The sequence below is a fragment of the Coptis chinensis genome, chromosome 6, assembly GCF_015680905.1.
Source record: "Coptis chinensis isolate HL-2020 chromosome 6, ASM1568090v1, whole genome shotgun sequence".
Taxonomy (NCBI): Eukaryota; Viridiplantae; Streptophyta; class Magnoliopsida; order Ranunculales; family Ranunculaceae; genus Coptis; species Coptis chinensis.
Genome location: NC_141461.1, coordinates 75,514,853 through 75,521,712, shown reverse-complemented (window position 1 = coordinate 75,521,712; position 6,860 = coordinate 75,514,853). Strand labels below are relative to the sequence as shown.

General features: G+C 37.0%; 1 long non-coding RNA gene across 1 annotated transcript; it reads left to right on the top strand.

Annotated features, from left to right (window-relative positions):
* The first annotated feature begins 239 nt into the window (after positions 1-239).
* Positions 240-1,744, top strand: LOC147494478 (uncharacterized). Its single transcript, XR_015199497.1, has 2 exons — positions 240-534; positions 1,128-1,744. It is a non-coding gene; the product is annotated as an uncharacterized LOC147494478 (long non-coding RNA).
* The last annotated feature ends 5,116 nt before the right edge of the window (positions 1,745-6,860 follow it).

The following is a 6,860-nucleotide window of genomic DNA, read 5'->3' as shown; positions in this document are numbered from 1 at the left end:
GTTTTGATTTGGGTTTTAAGGGTTTTTTCTCCATGAAACTTGGGCTTTCTTCATTGAATTTTCATAGCAATCACTTTAGCTCATTGTAACGCCTAATTAGTAACGAATTTATATTTATTCAACTTTGAAGCCTGAAATACTCAGAAACACGTAATTAGTGATAAACTTATATTATTAATAACATAATCGGCTAAATAGAAATACTTTTGGTATGAATATTATAGTCGAATGTGATTTTTGACAAAATGCAATATCCAGGTTGTTTATGTTGGTGATGGAAACAATATTATGTATTCTTGGCTACTATTAGTGTCAGTGCGTCCTTTCCATTTTGTTTGTGCCTGCTCTAAAGGCTTCGAACCAGATGAGAAGACATTTGAAAAAGCGCGAAGTTCTGGAGTAAACAAGATCGAGATTACAAATGATCCAAAGGAAGTTGTAAGAGGAGTTGATGTTGTGTACTCAGATGTATGGGCCAGCATGGGTCGAAAGGGTGAGGTTGAATACCGTCGCCAAGTGTTCCAGGGATTTCAGGTAAATTTATGCAAAATCTGGTTCCTTTTATGGCCTATTGCCTGTTCTGTTTTAGAATTTGATACTTGATCTGGACATGAAACTGAAGCTCCTTGCTCATCATACGAAGTAGATGCTTAAAAATATAGAGTTCAACATAAAAAAAAAAAATCATTATTAGGGCTTACGGATGATTGTTGGTTGACAAAGTGTATCCTATATGAATAAGACATTGGATGCAGAACAAATCCTGGGAGTTAGCTGCAATGTGTACTCCAATATAACGCAGGCGCAACATCATGTTTTTCCACCCATTTTTCATTTATTATTCCTTATTCTAACCTCCTTTTGAGTTGGTAAATGTGGGATTTGAGCATAGACGTGTATTTTTGGTTCCCACTGTCAATCTCAAGTTACAAGTTGCAATACCCTGCAACTAGCCCATTACTGTTGCCCTGATATAACAGCAGAATATTGGAAAAGCTAATTAAGAGGCAATAATCTGATAGCATGGTGTTCTTTTATTATTCCTTCTTGGTAGGGACAATTCAAGTCTTCTAATTGTATCCTTCACTAGTAATAGTCTATCAACTCCAAATCATGTGTGTCTTCAGTTGCTGATCAATTGCAGATAAACGAAGACCTTATGAAACAAGCTGCGCCGAAAGCTTATTTCATGCACTGCCTACCAGCGGAAAGAGGTGTAGAGATCACAGATGGACTAATTGAAGCTCCCAATTCCATCGTCTGTCCTCAAGCTGAAAACCGTATGCATGCGCAAAATGCCATAATGCTTCACGTTTTTGGCTTATGAGGTTTCTAACCACCACGGAGTAGGGTTTGATATTAAGGAACAATTTATTTAGGATCCCAATTTGCATCTTAGTTTTTTTTTTTTTTTTTGTTAAAATGCATTCTATTTATTCACTTACCTAAAGCTACGAAAAGTACTAGTAGCAGCCGAGTCATTTAACAAAAGACTATTTACAGAGTTAGGTGGCCTATCACACCAAATAGAGGTAACACCTAATTGCATATGTGAAAGTGTATTGGGCAAGTTTTCTCGAGTAACCATGGGATTCGACTACCAAGTTTGATCTGATGCCTGATTAGATCCCAATTTTGAGAAAAAATCAGCCACAAAATTTCCTTCCTGATATGTCCAGTAGAGTTTAGAAGTGGAATTTTCTGCAAGCAAGTCTTGTATATCCAAAACAATAGTTTTGATGTCCGTAGGAATTTGCATCTTAGTTGATTGTTACTTCTATCTGAACTACAAAACATGGCATATTATGGAAAATGTTTGTCTTATTATCAGTTGTCCTATGTTAGCATTTCTACAAAGTACTTGAACTTCCAAATTTCAATTCATTCATTATACAAATACAAAATACAAATTATTCAGAAAAATATATTTATTGTAAAACATCTTTAAACTTGTAAATATTCTCAAAGCCTTGCAACTAAAATTTCCTTCTCAACCAACCCAAAAACAACGATTTCTTTGCACTTCTTTACCTTATTAATTGGTTGTCTTGGTTGTCGACGATTTCTTGGCATCTTCATTGTCTGACTAATCGTATCATCTTCGTCTTCACTTCCCATTGCAACTTCTTCAGTTTTCATTGCAACTTTTTCACTTTCAACATTTTCTCTCATTTGGTTATCTTCCATTCCTCTCTCTTTTTCATTATCTCTCATTTCATATATAATTTCATCTTTTCTCATTTCTCTAATTTGTTCTTGTACCTCAAACATTTGTTCATTAAATGGTTCATCTTTATGTTCTAAAAAGCTGGGGTCTTCCATTTTAGTGTTTCGAAGTTTAGGACTTAAGATATAGTTTAGGGATTAGAGATTAGGAATGTGGGAGAAGAGAAGAGAAAGGCTAAACAGCTGGTTGGCAACAGCTTACCTTGATGTAGTTGGAGGGTGCCCAACACAAAATATGATTTTTAGGTCATTGACAAATTTGTAATAAATTTTTTTTTTGGGTCCTACCAACACAAAATGGAAGGTGCCCATGCGAGCCTAAAATTATGACACTAATCTTCATTTTTCAGTTGACACACATGTGTGATTTTACAAGACTAATAGAATTTGAACTTGACTAAAACACTAAAAAGGGCAATGTACTAGAGCAAGTAGCCAGGAGTTAGTTCTCCAAACTTGCTACTCCAACAATTATGAACCCACTAAAATATGTACACACAGCGTAGATGCCCCCCCTTTCTTCATGGGTTGTAATTCAAACCCGGCCCTTAAGGGAAAAGGGTAAAACTCCTACTCCCAGTCCGAACCTGAACATGTTTCTTTGGTTTTAAGTCAATAGAGATGACTTGCTAACTTAGGAAACATGAGTTTCTAGAAGAGTCTGGATAAGACTTAATAAGAGATTGTTTCCCAATTGAACTACGTTGCCCAATTTGAACAATATACTATTTTGTGGACCAAAATAGGCAATGTACTATCTCAATTGGAGCAATTGACACAACATCTCTAATTCCAGCCAAATTTAACTCTCGGAGTGATGATGTGTCAGTTGAAGTTTGACATGGATCAAACGTGGAGCCTTATTCTTTTTCTAACGTGAACAACTAATAAGCAAATTTTAAAAATATTCCCCCCCTCTCATCACGTCAGATTATTCCAATCTTAGGCAATGCACCCTGAGCTATTTCCACCCCCATCATCAGATTATTCCAATCTTAGGCAATGCACCCTGAGCTACTATGGATATTACCAGTTAAGATTCCTAAGTTACATTATTGCTAACCAAATAAATGATCCAAAATAAAATGTAACATTACATTATTGATAAAAATAAATGATCCAATAAAATGTGACATTAAGATGCAATGATAGTAAAAAGGACAGATAATATATTTTGTAAATTCCAATCACCAGACACTATTGCGAGACCCACTCACGTTCATGCAGTGGCCGTAAGAGGGGGTAACATCCCCAACTACTTTATCAAGGACATGGACGAGAAAATTTTCCCCAAATCAATAAATAACCCTGTAGCTAGAGGTTATGTTGAAGGGTTCTTAGTCTGCATTCGTTGAAAGCTTAAACAGATCTAATGCATTAAAACCAACAAGGCATTCCCTTAAAGTAGAATCAAGAGTTGACATCAACTAATATATCTAGCAGTCCGGCACTCTAGATTATTGGTTACTAGGGTATGCCCGTGCCTACGGCCGCGAGACCTCGACGCGCTTGCGGTGCTACATGAACAACTCGTCGTGCCTTAAGCGCAAAGCGTTCGTGCGCCTTTGGCATGAAACAACACATTGTGCCTTCGGCACAAAGCCAAACAACTCATCGCCTTCGTTAGGAGTGTAAAAAAACCCGTTGATCTATCACCTGGTAGGGCACCCGATCTTCACCCGCCACCGTTTCTACGCAGTCGGGATATGGGTGTAGGTTATATGCTCGAACCCGACCCGTCAAGCCTCCCAACCCACACCGTATCAAAAGCTGTTGACCCAACCCCGCAAATCTGCACAATTTCAAGACTCTAACTCTAATATTTTTTAATTTTGTTTATATTTTCTTTTGACTATTGTAGGAATTTGGGAGATAAAAAACTTATGTGTTCAACATAAATTTTAAATATTCAAGTTTGAACATTGGGCAAATATCAAGAGTTCAAATTCAACTTTCAAATTTTGGAGAAGATGAATCATTCATCCTTGTATTAATTTCGAATTCTTTTAGTTTATATTTTATTATTTTGTACCATAGATCCTCGCTCTCATCTTTATTTTATCATGCTGTGGAAAATAATCAATTTACAAATGGTAAATCATGAGAAAGAAAATTCAAATTTTTAGATATGGTTTTGGGTTCAAGTCCAAGTTTTTTATTTTTGTTTATTTTTCATTGATTAATTCCAATTTTTTTCTCTATGTTGTGAATTGGAAAGATATTACTTGCAGAATTAGAATTAGAAAGTTTTTTTTTTGTGAAATTGTGTTAAATTGATAATTTCCACTCGACCCGGATGACCTGCCCAAAACCTGCCCCGTAAGCTAACCCAATAGGCCGGATGATTGTACTAAGACATAACACTTCAACCCGCCCCGCCCCATCAAGACCACTGGATTTGTATTCCATAAACCCGTCCTGATCCGCTCTGTCACTATTTGACTCGCGGTTGACCAGGCTCGCCCCGTATTACACCCCTAGGCGCAAGGCCATCCCAATTGCCCATTATCCATAAACCCAATAGCATCAATTGGCCCAATTGAGCCCAATTGCCCATTATCCAATAAGCCCAATAGAATCAATTGGGCCAGCCAATTGTGCAGTACCATGTCAAATTTAGAAGCCCAACAGTTTATAAGCCCAGCCGCAATTGTTGACTTTTGGCTGATTTTGGATAGATCCCATGGTATTGATTGCATTTAACAAAATTGCACAAACTCTCCAAACATTTGGATCTGCCAAGTCATATTTTGGTGAGAATGATTACTACCATTGGATGGGGCCTTTTGACCCCCACACTTCCCTATTTTGTTAGATAGATCACGTCCTTCAATAAAAAGTAGTAAAATAACATCAAACTTTCTTCATTTCATTTTACTCTAATGGACTCTACTAATATATCTACTTTTAATAACCCAGAAGCTAGTTCTAAATTTTGAGAACCACAAACAGCATGAAAACCAATGTCTTTTCTTAATCTGCAAATTTTAATACAAAATATATCCATGAAGATTAATTACATCAAGTCTTGGACAACACCAAAGAGCCCCCATCACCCCTGATACACCCAAAACCAACAATAAGAAAAGGAAAAAGTGACAAACCAAAAACAAGAACACTTAAAACCTATGGTAATCATAATAGTTAAGAATAATCCTTTGAAGATGAGCAGTTGGTAGTGTGGAGAAGACGACTAGAGCAAGGTTTCCACTTTCCAGCAAAATCCTTTTGATTTCTTTTTATTTTTTCATTATTTTAGTTTCTCTCTCCTAGTTAGGGAAACAAGATTAGCCGTATCTCTCATATTCCCTTTGAGTCTCGTATACCCGCTTTTGTGTTCGCGCAATCCACCGGGTTATATACGGTATTCAAGTTTGTTTCCAACCAAACACTAGATAACTAAAACATGTATACCACGTCACCTATTCATGGATAGGGACTCTATGTCCACGCCATATAGAGCCTTAAGGTTTGGTCCTACTTATTTAGGGGTATTTAGTTTTTAGTCCTAAAATTATCGATTATTAGGCTTTAGTCCTACTTCTATATATTGACCTTGAGTTGTCTCAGTTGACCGTGGTCAAACCATTTTATAATAATATCTTTTTCATTTTTTTTTATCAAAATGGCCAAACTACCCTTCACGTGCTTCGCATGTGACTTTAGAGAGTCATTGAAATGGTCAAACAATTTAGGACCAAACCTCTAAACTCATGTCAATAACAAGTTCGGCTTGGCCTTTCTTCTCTCTCCAATTCTCGCTCTTCTGCTCTCTGTTCTAATTCGTGCTCTCCCCTTTTACTGTTCCTTCTCTCAGCCTCTCTCTCTTTTCTACTTTTATTCTCTATTGTTCTGCGTTCTTGTGTTCTGTGTTCTGGAGAGATCCTCTCCTTTTCGGTTCGACTTTGTATTTATAGGAGCTTGATTCGGGCATCTAGTGTTGGAATAGAATTCAGAAGGTTGCCCCTTTGGTGTTTGATCGGTACTCCAAGAAAAGATTTCTCTGTTCGTGACAAACATGGAATGGTTGTAGGTATGATCAGGTAGTGCTGGAGTAGATAGGCTTATGGTGGGGTTGGCAGCGTGGTTTGATTGGTTCAAGTCCCAAACTTTTTTGCTGCTGGAATTAAAGGGAAACTTTGCTCTTGTTCGTGAGAGATGGGAGATCATGAAGGGATGATACGGTGCATCCAGGATGGACAGGAAATGGTGTGGCTATTAGTTTAACTAATAAATGTAAGTGATGGGTTCAGACATTTACAAAGAATGTTTGAAGCTTTCTTATTGGTCACGCGGGGTGTACTTAAGCCAATAAGCCATGGGCCCATTTTCATTAAATGACTCTCTAAAGTCACATGCGAAGCACGCTGAAGGTAGTTTGGCCATTTTGATAAAAAATGAAAAATATATTATTATAAAATGGTTTGACCACGGTCAACTGAGACAACTCAAGGTCAATAGATAGAAGTACGTAGGACTAAAACCTAAATACCCCTAAATAAGTAGGACCAAACCCTAAATAACCCTTTATCTTATCTCTAAGACAACCTACTAATATGAGGACTTATTATGGTACTCTACCTCTAGAAGAACCTAACAAGTCCTAGCTTATTATTAACATAAACTATTTTGGA